The 14,640-nt window shown below is 38.1% G+C and overlaps 1 long non-coding RNA gene across 3 annotated transcripts in view; it reads left to right on the forward strand.

The window, feature by feature from the left end:
* LOC143218691 (uncharacterized) overlaps positions 1-14,640 on the forward strand; it is a 64,478-nt gene that overhangs the window by 22,712 nt on the left and 27,126 nt on the right. The gene's annotated exons all lie outside the window — the stretch shown is intronic.

Raw genomic sequence — 14,640 nt, forward strand, 5'->3', positions numbered from 1 at the left:
AAATGGGAAATATCTTATTTATTAAAGTTCATTGCTTGAAGAAAAAAATTATACTATTTCACCTTAAAATACTGAAATTACTGTCTTGCCAACCCAATAATTGTTCAACCCTTACCCAGCTTACGTCAATTTTAAAATCATTATTCGACACTCATTGTGTGTTACTGCTTAGTGGTACATTAGAGTTTGTAATAAAATTTATTGCTATGATTGACAAACAATTTACCTCCACTTTTTCAGTTAATAGCTTTAAAAAATAGTAACAACTGCTCCAAGGAATTAGAAAATTGACATTCGAAATACCTTATTCAACTGCCTCTGTAAATAATAGTCTCATTCTACGTTTCATTCCTCGGAACAAAAGAGCCAGCAACGTTCCTCCAGCACAATCCGATCATCTTTATTCGAATTTTATACGGTGTATCTGTTTTTCATAATTATTTCACGCGTGCATTATCATGGTCCCACGAGTATTAAACTGTGTTCTGAATGTTAATGTAATCGCCCGGTTACATTGTATTCACACGAACTGTGTTCATGCGTTTAAATTTCCCGACCGTGTGGTATCTACCGAACGTTTTATTAAAATCAATGTAGCGATTGTTTTTTTTAATACCAATATGGACGGGGCTGCATTTTATCAATCGGGGGGATCGGAATAGTGGGAAACACAGGTTGCACTTTTCAGATTTCAATGGCGGAACGAAGTGGATGTTTATTAATACGCGAAACGAATTAATTGCGCTGAGAATGCTCGGGATTAGGCGGGGAAACCTTGAAGTTTTAAGGAGGCGAGGTAAAAAAACACGAGGAGCTAATTAAGAGATACATTTGAAATGTAAACGTGATGAAAAGAGCATCGTATAATAATGGACGGTTCACGTCGTTTGCAACTTTGGAATTATCGTTTTGATTTCTGAGGCAAATGTTCTTCGACGCGTGAACGAAATTTAATTAAGTTTAGCTGCATTTTTAAATTCGGGCGCTGAGAAATATAATTGAGACGTACATATAGAAAGACAGTTATCTAGATTATACATATTACTAAATCAATTTTATTCGCAAATTTGAACACTGATAAACATAATTGGAAAATACATATAAGCTTCATTCACAAATTTGAACACTGGGAAATATAATTGAAAAAAAATATAAAGAGTATAATATGCATATTAATATAAATATAAAATTGTCTGCAAAATATGAAACAGAGAAATATATTTATAATTAAACAATTTTAGAATGCACTGTATCATGTCCAAATGTAATTCTAAATTGTCAAAATATTTTACGTGTACTTTGTAAATGAACAATCCAGAGTAAAACATTAATGCAACAATACAGCAAAAAATGCTATAAAAAGATCACGATCTAATTTGTTACTACGTTCCATAATAGTCTTGAAAAATGGTGAACCTAGTAATTGTCAATAATGTAATTTCTTTCGCTGTTGTTAAACAATAATGACAGATCTTCTTTGCTTCTTGCAAAAAACTTGATGTGTAATAGTACAACCGAGTGAGACTATGTATAATAAATTGCATTGAACCGATTATTTAACCATTTTACGAACACCTTTGCGCGCCGTAAATGTCCAGAGTTCCGCAGCCTAACGATGTGTAATTAAAACAATTAGTTCCGCTTTCAGCAACGCGATTTTGTCTTGGAAGAACGCTGTATCTTCGATCGCGGAATCAGCTGTAGGGACTAATGTGTTTGCATTTCGAAACTTCAAAGGGCTGCCGCTCTTCAAACTGGACATTTTTCCGAGAATTATTCACTTCGAAGTAACTTAACATAAACATTCTTATGATGAACGGTATACTTTTACGTCTTGTTTAATTCCTCCACAGGAAATTGCTGTGGCAATTTAATGGACTCCTATAAATGGACTGCATTGTTCTGCGTTTGTGGTCATTCGGAGTCATTTTTACTTCATCCGCCACTTCACTTTTTACTTAATTTTCCACTTCCTCACTTCATATTTTACCCGATTGTTGCAAGGAATATTTAATGGAAGGAACGGGGATTTTATTTATCGAATCCCTGTAAGTTCAAGAAATTACTAGAATACTTCTCGGATTGAAGGGGTGAAATCAGCCCTTGAAAAAGTTTCAATATTTTCTCAAGAACAATAGATGATATAAAAAAAGTCCCATGGTAATATTACATCTACCAAACCGTGTGAAAAAATTTTTATTCAAATGTGTTTCTTCAAAAGATGTTAAAAAATGGATTTGAAAAATTTTCTTTTTTACATAGTTTAACAGACACGATAATACCATGCAACTTTCGTTCCAACTTTTTTAAAATATCGTTTGTTGTTATTGAGAAAATATTGAAATTTCTTCAAGGGTTGATTTCATCCCTTTATTTGTTAAAAAGTTGACTAAAATGACAGAGAAATTGGGATTACGCTGAAGCGTATTAGGGAGAAATCTCGCGACCATAATATTCGAGGGGAACCCCTTGAAGGGACCGATCTCACAATGAATTCCCGAACAAATTATTAAATCGTTCTCTCACTATCGATCAGTGCACTTGCTCCCTTCCCGGAAACCCACCGCAATTTCGACCCATCGAAATATACATTTAGGCGAAACAGTGTATGGGGGAGGGGGGATTCCCCCAAACCTTTTAACTTCAGCGTTTGAACGATAGTCGATGGTAGTTATGGTTGGCAGCAAGCGGTAAATTGGATCATTCAAAACCTCAGTGGATTCTTAACGGTCCACCGAGCCTCGTGGTTTGCGAGATGTCACTCTAAAAGGACATCAACGGCGAAAAAATAAAAAAGTGAACGAACAAAAAGGAAAAACCAGCCGCCTAACCGTGAAAGATGAACGCGAGCTACGATTCTGCTCGATGGGAACGGATTACGAGGTATGAGCCGCTTCAAACAATAACCGCAATGACGACTTGCGAACCCATAACTCCATTATACCTCCTACGCGTACAATGACACCGTTTCCATCGTTCATGAGATTTTTCCCCGGGATATAATACGGTTTTGCACGTTTGTAGATCTGTATAATTATTTAAACTATGATTCTGCGCATTTGCATCTTTTAACGAATTTTCTGACAATTGGAACGAGAGAAAAATTGTTAATGTTCACTGACAGAAAATAATAAAATGATAGTATTATTTAGTTTTATTTGCAGAGACCACTTCTTGAATTTTAGAAAAATTGCTGAATATTAACACTGACCAAAAATTCACACATCATTTTAATTTTAGAAAAATTGCTGAATATTAACACTGACCAAAAATTGAACCATCACTTTAATTTTAGAAAAATTGCTGAATATTAACACTAACCAAAAATTAAACCATTGCTTTAATTTTAGAAAAATTGCTGAATATTAACACTGACCAAAAATTGAACCATCACTTTAATTTTAGAAAAATTGCTGAATATTAACACTGACCAAAAATTAAACCATTGCTTTAATTTTAGAAAAATTGCTGAATATTAACAATAACCAAGTAGAATATTACCATGAAGTATATTTGTTTTTTTAAATTTCAAAATGTAGAGAAAATAATGGAGAGTTAGTGTGAACATAGCGAGCCTAATTGTCACATTATGTGGCCCCAAGTATCACCAAGACGACATCGTCCGGATACGAAAGACGGCAACAAAGAGTAGAATGCTAAAAGCCATCGCAGGGGTCGAAACGATCACGTTCTACACATGCTCGGGGTTAATGGTACGGGAATATTAGATTTGCACTCGGTAGGGTAAGTTCTGGGGGGATGAAAACCAGGGGGATGAAAACCAGATGCTTCTTTATGGGCCGACAGTCTGCCCCCACCTACGCTGTTATACACTACTATAGCATAGTGGTATACGTGGCAGCGATCGTCCGGATGATCTATAGCTCGGCTGAGAGTTAACGAGCCGATACATTACCACGAATAATAGGAATACATGGCGGATTTTAATGTCGTGTTATATCTCTTTCGGTCCCTGGACCAATTACCTTCCTCCCCACACAGTACAATACATTCAGATTATTTTATTATTTCTTTTCTATTGTATATTTTTGAACGTCATTCTCTAAAATTTAGCGAAATTTGGGACGATTGTTGTTGAAGAACATTAACATTGTGGGCTATTCTTATAACAAAATCCATGATGTCTAAGAAAATTCATTGCCTTATTTACCAATTTAAAAAAAAATATTTTTTAGAGTATATCTGGTAGACCCATTAATTCATTAGCTACTTACAAAGGGAAAATGAATTTCAGCCCAAACCAACAGCTGACTAACATTAATATAAATAAACCGACACTACAGATATGTTCAACCATTTCAAAATCACTTACCTTCCTCGAAAAAGATACAATCGAAAATCTGACCACAAAAATATTCAACACGTGGAGACACAACTGGCGGAGGATCGATACCTTACTAGAGTGCCACTTTTCCTTTACAAGATATAAGGTAGTGCCATAATACGCGACTATACCATATTTGGGCACTTTACCCTATGTGTTCCTTTTTAGATGAAATCAAATTTGACTCGTTTGTAATCAATATTTAAACTTTAAAATAAATGCAGCCATACGAAAAATATAAATTTTCTTTTCTACGACATTTTTGGGGATAAAGACGTTTTAATCGCTGTAACTGTAAAAAAATGGTACGGCAAGGGTACAGGCAATCGAATGACGATTTTTGACACTCCGGGTCAAAGTTAACCCGGTCTCCGCCGTCGGAAGGTTAAAGGATAATAGTGTCTCTACCATTATTACAATTCATACACTGGTCAGTGGCCGTCGTTCGTTTCAGGTTCTTACGTCAGATAGGTTCGGGCTTGTATAAATATTTAAATAAGACCACCAAATAAACAAACAAATATCCCCATTCGGTAGGAACGAGAAAAGAACGAAAAGAGACAAAATCCACAAAAGTGAGAGAGAGAGAAAGGGATAAGAAAGAGTGAAATAGAGGGAGAGACGGTTGCGTCTAGAGGCGAGCCGCCTCATGCGAATAAATAAATAAATGATTTTCAGCGTGTCGGCATTTAGACAGGCGGGGATGGCTTTTTATTTGTAGGAATTCGGGCCTCGCTGAGTTCGCCGCCTAGTAATCAAAACCCGCCGAAATTCCCAGGTTTCGCAGCGGTTATTACGCCTTCGGGCAGCCTGCTCTTTCTCTTTCTTTCTCTTTTTCTCTCCTCCTCTTCTCCTCTTCTCCTCTCTCTCTCTCTCTCTCTCTCTCTCTCTCTCCCTCGCTCACTCTATCTTTCTCTTTCCGACGCCTCGGATCGTTGATACGATTTTTCCGTCACGGTGCTTTGGCAAATTGCACCCTCGAAATTCCACGGCACCTTTCTTTCTTTCCTTGCACCTTCGGCCATCTCGGACACATCGATCCCTTTCGATTTCGACCTCTCGCAAGGACACCCTCAATTGTGCAACGAGCCGTTCCGAGTGATTTTTTTTGATCGCCGGTTTGCTTTCCCAGCGGTGAGCTGTGCTCCTTCGGTTCGTCAAGGTTGAGCCTCGCTGGTGAATGTTTGGTGATGTTACACTTTGTTTCAGTGGTTTTCGTTGATGTTGATATTGAATTTTACATGAAACCATAAGCTTTTTCAAAGAACATTTTTATGAAATTTTGGGGGTTCATATTGAGGTATATTTAATGTAATAATTTTAACAGGGGTAAATATTAAATTAGATATTAACAATGAATTTATTTTAGCAGTAACCAAATACTGAAATGAAATTTCACAACACCAAACACAGAACCAATTAATAACCAAATATTGAACAGCAATAAATATATAAAACAAGAACACAACACCATATCAAACATAAACACATAAAAACAAACAACCAATATACAGGGTGTCCCAAAATACGTGAACTTCCCGAAAGGGGGTGGTTCCTGAGACCATTTCAAGCGACATTTTCCTTTGCAAAAATATCATCCGCGGCTTTGTTTAGGAATTATTAACGAAAAACACGGACCAATCAGAACGCGACCTAGACGCGAGTTGCCACAGTCGGCCAATAGACACTTGGCGCGCCGGGCCGACTGTGGCAACTCGCGTCTAGGTCGCGCTCTGATTGGTCCGTGTTTTTCGTTAATAATTCCTAAACAAAGCCGCGGATGACATTTTTGCAAAGGAAAATGTCGCTTGAAATGGTCTCAGGAACCACCCCCTTTCGGGAAGTTCACGAATTTTGGGACACCCTGTATGTGTAACCAAATATTGAACACCAAATACCAAAAAAAAAGTTCATCAAATATTCAACACCAATAAATATTAAAAGAGTTCACAACGCCATATGGAGCATAAGAAATCCGTCGAACAGAGCGAACAATATTATTATTTATCTCAAAGAACAACCTTGCAACACCATATGCATATGAAACATCAGAAACCCTCGAAACAAAGCGGCCCGGAGGATCAACAAAGTCCCGAAAAGCCTATCGAAGGCAAATCTGACTGGTCCGCACCAACAACCACAGTTTGCAAAAACCAACGAACAAAACCTATGGCAAACGTGGCCGACATGATCCCCGGACTCAGAAAACAAAAGACAAAAGCCGCCTCGATAGAGGGGAAGATACAGAACAAAATGGTTATCGAAGATCATCGTCGATGATCCTGAAGCAAAGGAGTTCGAAGGGTGATGCCGAAGAAAGAGAGGTGGAGGGGCGAGAGGAAGAGAAAGAGAGAGGAGGGGAGTGGGGATGATGTTCCCATGATGGTAGGTGCGGGTTCTGGTTCCCTCGGTCGAAGATGAAAAGATGAAAGGCATCCGCTCTGCTTCTGCCTCCCTAACCCACCGGCTGGACCTAACCATCCTGTCTGGTCATCAACACCTGACCGTCTTGCAACATCGTCTGCCGGCCTCCTTCTCTCACCTCTCGGCTCTGTCTCTGATCCTTTTTCTCCTAACTATGCGCAAAACCTCTCTGTCTCCTTCTTCTCTCCTCCCTTTCTTTCTTTCTTTCTGTCTCTTTCTCGCGCTGTTGTGTTCGAGTCTTTGGTCTCTGGTCTTTCGTTTCTTCCACTTTCTTTTTGTTCTTCAATTTCGCCTCTCCTCTTGCACACCTCTGTCGATGGCTACTTACTGCCGGAGTCGTAGAAACTGTAACAACGCTAGCCATTAAGCTTTTGAATAGTCTTCAGGTGCTCATGGCAATTTTTAGTTGTTGTTATTAATCAGTGGATCGAGGAATTGCTGTTTTTCATAGTAACAGGAATGTGTTATGTCCCATTTTATTATTTTCCAACTCTGTAAGGTTGTAATCTTTTAATTTCGTTTCATCAAAATTAACGTTTAATTTCATCAAGATTGGGTAATTGGTGTGCGAGTTGTGAACGATTAGAAATTGTGGAACTCGCAAAAGTAGGCTGACCTTGAGAAACTGTGATTTTTGCCATTTCTAATCGTTTGTAACTCTTGAGCCAACTAATCAACTTGCATGAGATTTTCAACGTGTATAAAATGAACGAAACAAAAATTAATAAAATATTCGAGAAAAATAGTTTCTACTATTTTTGTTCAAATTCGGACTGAGCGTGATTTTCCGGCAGGTAAGTTCATTTTTCAAGAAGCTATCTTGCCGTCAAGTGACATCAATTACGAGACTGAAAACCAACTAGAGCGTCGGGGTCGAGATAGACCCAGCTACCGGAACTGTACGTCCGCAGAATTTATTCTACACTATCTGGAAGAGTTGGGGAGAAAATTTAATCAACGATTGACGAATAAATTTCTACTTCAATCGTTTTCAATCGTACTTCAATCGATTACATTCCTTTCAATTGTAATCGTCAATCGGACAATTGATTAATGATTAACTTCTGAAATGTCGAAATGAAATACGGAATCAAAACTATATAAATAGTGAAAAACATGTTAACTGAGTTTTTTTAGGTGTATTGTCATTTGGTCTATAATACAAACTCTGTTTACGTGCTTTTATGTTTTTTTTCGATGATGATCTTTTTTTAATCAACGATTGACGATTAACTTCATCAATCGATGGAATCATTCTCCGATTTTTTGATGATTTCTTTCTTTAATCAACGATTGACGATTAACTTCATCAATGGATTGAATCAATCGTCGATTTTTCAATGATTACCTTTTTTAATCGTACACATTAATCAATCAATCTTGAATAAAATTTTAATCGATTAATGCCCAACTCTGCTATCTTCTGCCATTAAAATGGCAACACCGAGTGTAAACACGAGTGTCGCGTTGCATATCTTGTCGCCGGTGCAGGGAACACGGTGCAACATCGCGTCCAAAGGAATTCCATCCGTCAAACGAGGCGGCCGAACAAAGTAGGAGGCTGTTGGAAGAGAGTGTGAGAGCATGTTTCGAGCACGTTTCGAGCAGAGAGAGGCTCCAGGCTACACGCATTCCTCTCTCTTTCCTTCTGCCTCTCTGCCTATTTCTTCGTACACCTCGTAAAGCTGGTCCAGAAGGCAGGTCCTTCTTTCGGTATTCTTTCTATACCCTCTCACCCCCTCTCCACCATTTGTCACGAGCTTTCTTTTTTCATCCCTTTCTCCCCCTTCTTTCTCGATGATAATTCGTTAATTAAATACCATCGCCTTCTCTTGTTTATGGAATTAACACCTACCGGAAGAAATTATTGAGACTATTTTGGGATTTTTTATGGTGATGCGAGGAATGCTTTTATGGTAGGTTTATGGAGAGGTTTGTTTGGCTTTTGAGGATGCTCAAAAATTTTTATTTTTGTCCTTGCATATAGGTTACAGTTAGACAGCGGATCTTTATGCAAAATAAAATGTTTATGCATTTGTTTCTTATGTAAATAATTTTACTGTTTTAGGTTTCACCGACTCATTTTTATCATAAATGCATAAAATCACATGTCGATGAATCAAGGAACGTTTTTATTCAATCTGACAAATATCTATTTTGTATAATATTTTACATTTCTGAAAGAAATATTGTATAAAAATGTACATATTTGTATTTTATTGCACAAATCGATGCATAATAAAATATGTGTGCTATAAATTGCTGCAGGACTTTCGTCATCGATATTCAAGCAGCAAAGTCGCGTTTAGCATACACACACGGTCTCTGATATTTTAGTGCAGTAATTCCGTATTGTTATATGGCAATTTGTAAGTAATAGATTGTTACGGAGTCTGCATGCACTGCTCGAAGCTTAATTGTTGGGAAAATTGCCCAGTAGCGTATATAATATTTGTTGCATAAATAACTGACCCATAATTTCCTTTAATAAGGTCGCTCAATTTAAAATGGCGCGACGTTGCCGCGAAACAATGGTGGAACAACACTGTTCACGTGTCATAAACTTTTTGTTGGCTTCGGTATACACACAGTCCTTGTCGGGGATCGATGAATTATTCATTAGTGTCTCGTTAATAATTTCTATAATTTTCTGTAATTCGTAATCTGTGTAACAAGACCGTTGCTGGTCGCAAACATTTTACAAGGAGCTGTCGCGAAATTAAATGGCGAATTATATTTTACTATATTATATTCAAATTGATCTTCTATAAAGTCACGTTTTTATAAATTATCTTCGTGAGTTCTCCATTTTACTAAAAAGATATATTCTATTTTTATGAGTGTGTTTCGCATTTTACAGGAACAGTGTACTATACAGTTAGGAGCAAAACTGATCACACATGACCAAACGACTTCAATTTCTCTGTAAGGCTAGAAGAATTAGTTTAGTAAATGACGTCTAAAAAATATGTTGATAAAATGTATTTGGTCGGAATTGTGAAAAACAAAAGTAAAAATTGATTTCTACGACTTTTTTAGTTGGGCCAATATCGAAAATTTAAAAGATGTGTTTCGTCAACTTGTATAAATTATATACACTCCGAAAATTTCATTGAAATTGGTTAATTGGTTTACGAATTATAAACGATCAAAAGTGGTAAAAAGGCCGAAAATCTTGAAAAATTGCAATGTTTACCACTTTTGATCGTTTATAACTCGTAAACCAATTAACCAATTTCAATGAAATTTTCGGAGCGTATATAATTTATACAAGTTGACCAAACACATCTTTTAAATTAGCGTTATTTGCCCAGCTAAAAAAGTAGTAAAAATCAATTGTTACTATTGTTTTTCACAATTTCGTCCAAATGCATTTTTTCAACATATTTTTTAGACGTCATTTACCAAACTAATTCTTCTAGCCATAAAAAAAATGAAATCATTTGGTCCACTCATACACAAGATATTCTGATTTAAAGTGTGTGTGATCAATTTTGCTCCTAACTGTAGTATTATTATATAATTTTTTTTATTAATAATACTAACGTTATATATAAAAAAAACACTATGTATACAGTATGTATATATCTCGAATTCTTCCAACTCTCACAAATTGTACTCATCAAATTGTAATTATCACAAATTGTCAACTTTCACAAATTGTAATTATCGCGAATTGCAAGACGCCCCAAAAACAAATAACCGTTTGAAAGAGATAAAGAATGTTCGTAGCGCCGGTATTTTCGCAGTAGAAATTGTTTATTTGTCGCGGAAGGGTCCAATTATAAATTACCAAGGGCCGTGAACACAATATCGGCGTTCACGGACCAAAATGGCGCTTTTCAAAGACAAACCGACGGCGTGCACCGACGTTTCTCAGGGAATAAACGGGCAGACGAAAGGAACAAATGATTTGTTTGTAAATAAAGGGACACGCCACCGTCGAATCACGGTTCAAAGAATTAATTAGCGCCGGGCTCCAGGTTTGTATCCTATTGAAATTCAGAATAAAAGGGAATCCTTTCGGCGTTTCGGCACGCAACGGATATGCGGATCCATTCAAGCCTCACGCGAACGACATGTTTCTCCGGGGGCCCCGTTTCTCGACTATGCATATAATTGTACTCTATCTCTTCTCTCTTCTGTGTGTATATAGTATATTATGTATCAATTTTTCCCTTTTTCACCGATCCCCACCCTCCGCGTCCTCCGCCGTGGCTTCGTCGTCTCGAATCCTCTTATTTCTGAGGCCCGTTCCACCTCCGGTGGATCTTTCAACGGCAGGAAACCGTAAACTCGACGATTCCCCTTTTCAGCGTTTTGAGAAATAAATCCTCGACGACCCTGATCACACGGCTACAAAATGATCGCTCGCATGATCTGCGGTGAAGTTGACTTTTATCCGTGGGAAGGTGTGAACTGATTCTAATACGTACATCAACCACTTACTGCAATCGCTCTTTGTTCTGTTGATATTCTTCCATTCAATTTTGGGAAAATTGACATTTTTACCACGCTTATATTAGCTTGCCGAGTCGTTGTTGTTGTTGTTGTATGCGTCAAATCTTGTAATAGAATTTTACACCGATGAGCTAGAGACTTGAAACTTTAAACATAGCTCAGAACTGGATGACAATGCAATATTAAAAAACAAATTGAAAAATAGAACTGTGCGTTCAGGAGAAAAAAAAAGTTAATACCGTTACACCTCGCCGCGCGACAGTCGGTAGTACGTCATCGCGTTCAGCGATCCCCACTCCGCGCGCCAGCGCTCCCTACTCCACTACGCGATCCCACCCATTTCGCACCGAAGGAGCTCGGTCAGTGTGGTGTTCCGTTCATTCAATTCCATTTCGGACAATTTCGGACTCCATCAAGAGACGTCGTCTTTCGGAGTCATTCCCTCATTCTATCTCGCGTATTTTCATATCTTGCTTTTCCATATCTTACTATTTCATACCAGTATTATTATATCTTGCGTTTCATTCAAAAAAGACTAAAAAGTAGAAAATAGAAAAATACAAAAAGAACTTTTTAAAAACCACGCTTATATTAAAATGCACTGAAAAGGAGAAAATAATTTTTTAGACATTAGTGACTATAAATAAAAGCATAGAGCGCCCACAAAGATTATGTCAATATAGTTTAGCGCGCCACGCTTTTATTTATAGTCACTAATGTCTAAAAAAATTATTTTCTCCTTTTTAGCGCGTTTTAATATAAGCGTGGTTTTTAAAATGTTTCTTTTTTACATATTTTTTTAATACCAGCTCCAGAAATTATTTTTTTGGCATTCTTGAGTGAAACATTTCGGAGTTTCACCTTTAGGAATTTTTTATCGCAAAACTTGTCACTACAAGACTTGAATATAGTCTTTTGTTTAGGTTCTGAGAATGTTCACAAATTTTTACATAGCGAATGAATCAGCATTGAGCTGACTGTGTGCGGTTTAGCATTTGATAGTCTGCTAACAAGCGTAGCATTTTTGACTAACTAAAACATAGACAAAGAAATTCTCAATTTCCGAGAACAAAAATAATTATCTCTGCGGTTAATGCGGCTTAATGTCACCCTACTCAACAACCATAAACAAACCGAGTCGAGGATCCCCGAAAAGTCTCGAAATCGTGTTACACCTTCGATCGCCTAATCGTCCGTAGCAGTATAAATAGCGATCTCTATGGTTCCCGGTGGAAAGATCGAGAGAGAGCCGTGGATCCGTGGATCGCGTCCCGGCGCAGCCTGGAAGCCTAACCCCGACGGATGATTTATGGTCGCGGGCCTTTGTTGGCTGGCCTGAAACCGACCGCGTCTCTCTCTCTCTCTCTCTCCCTCTCTCACCATGCTCAGCGAGAAGAGCAGAGAAGAGGTGAGAGCCCGAAAACAGGATCGACCTTCCAGACAGCGTGGCTCTTGTTCGCCACAGGTGTGCCACTCTTTCCACCGCTCTTCATCTTCCACGGCAGCTTCCTTCCTTCCTCTTTTGGGGGCCCTGTGCTTTGCTTGCGCTGTCTGTGCCATTACCCCGCGCGCCGCCACCCACACCAAAGAATTCTCTAAACTCCATTACTTTTTCGGCCGCGGCGAATTACTCCTTGGCCGCCGCCCTTTCTTTCTCTTTTTCTCCCGCACGATCTTTCTTTCGCCGTCTTCTTCCTCTGTCTTTGTCCCTTTCTTGTCCAGCGGATTCTTTTTTCCCGACTCCTTCTCGAGAGGATCCCGACGATACCTGTGCAGGTGATTCCCGGCGTCGAAACTCGATCATCCGAGAACCGTCTCCTGTAAACGTGCTATTAGATCATGGCAGATCCAGCCAGAATTCTCGGGACATTTTTAGCGGAAGGGGGATATCAATTTTTCATCCTGGAACGATAATTTTTCATCCTAGTACGCGATTCCAGATGTTACATAATTCTTTTGATGATTTCATACATTTTAATCTTGTAGGTCGCCATCTTGGAGTTTCTAAAACATAAAAGTGAGCACATTGATCTATCAAAATTATTTTTGTTCAATTCGATTGAATTTATCTCGCTGAGAAATTTGTGGTAGTCCTTACCTAATTCTTTTAATAATGCATCCAAAGCACAATTTAATCCTGTAGGATTTTCTCTATTTTCTCTTTTGAATTTATCTCACTGAAAAATAATAAATTTCATATTATTGTGGTAGTCCTTACCGAATTCTTCCAATAATGTATCTAAAGCACAATTTAATCCTGTAGGATTTTCTCTTTTGCTGTCTTCAACCGTCGGATACTGAAATGTTTGACAATTGCTTCTGCCGACGGATAGCGAGTGTGGAAAATGCTAATTTTTTACGTAGTCCATTTTTCTGAATTTTAGTATACTGTTTGAAAGTCTATTTTAATCATTTCAATTAATTTTGATTCGTAAGCAGTAATAATTAGTAAATATTTATAAAACCGTGATTGCATTCACATAGTAGATATGCTACTGCACTGCAACACCCCTAATGAACACTCTACAAGCTTACTTTACTAAAGATAGTGGAAAAAATTTGGTAAAAATTTGCGATTGGAATTACAGAGAAGATACTAAAAGTTGTTTTAGGTGGGTCTAATATTAAATTGTGCCAATATCATTTTATACATATGTATACGCTGTAGCTTATTAGAGCCAGGAAAAAATAGCGCAAACAATGCTAAGTCGCAGCACATCGTAGAAGAAAACTGCATAATGGTGCGTGAAATTGCCAAGCAGAACGGCGATTAAAAAAGGAAAAAAGAAAGATCGGCGAGGTGGGGGGAAGCGGTAGTAGCCGGCAATGAAGGTGCGAGAGCATACATTGCAACAATATCAAGATAATTGTTATCTGTCGTAAGAGCTGTCCAGTCGGAACAGCGAATTTATGCGAGGGTATCGTTTTCGCCGGAGTTCATTAGCCACGTATGGTTATAAAGTTGAATATTTTAATGGTTTTCCGTGACTCCGGTTGGCCGTACATTAGATCGATCGATTTACTACACGTTATACACGTTGGTGTCGGTTTCTGAACAAGCATGCCGGTTTAATTAAAACTTTACAGGCGTATTATTTCTCTGGCCGAGGCATTAGGCTCTCTGCCCCTTATCGCAAAGTAAATTTCTCGGCTGTTTTTCTCTCTTTCTAATTTTTCCTTCTCTTTCCTCTCTCTTCTTCTTCTTCCTCCTTGATCTTCGTTTTTCGTTTTCTTTCTTAACGCGACCGGTGTTTAAGTTTTCTGCTCGAGGAATCACAAGCGAGATTCCGACGCTTAATTTCCAATTAAACAACCTATTACGAGTTCCATGCGCGCATAATTGTTATCTGCTTTTTTAACCGGCCCGTTTCCTGCAAAAACTCTTCCCCCCCTCGTCCGGGGACGGTCTA

The sequence above is a fragment of the Lasioglossum baleicum genome, chromosome 20 (genome assembly GCF_051020765.1).
Source record: "Lasioglossum baleicum chromosome 20, iyLasBale1, whole genome shotgun sequence".
Classification (NCBI taxonomy): domain Eukaryota; kingdom Metazoa; phylum Arthropoda; class Insecta; order Hymenoptera; family Halictidae; genus Lasioglossum; species Lasioglossum baleicum.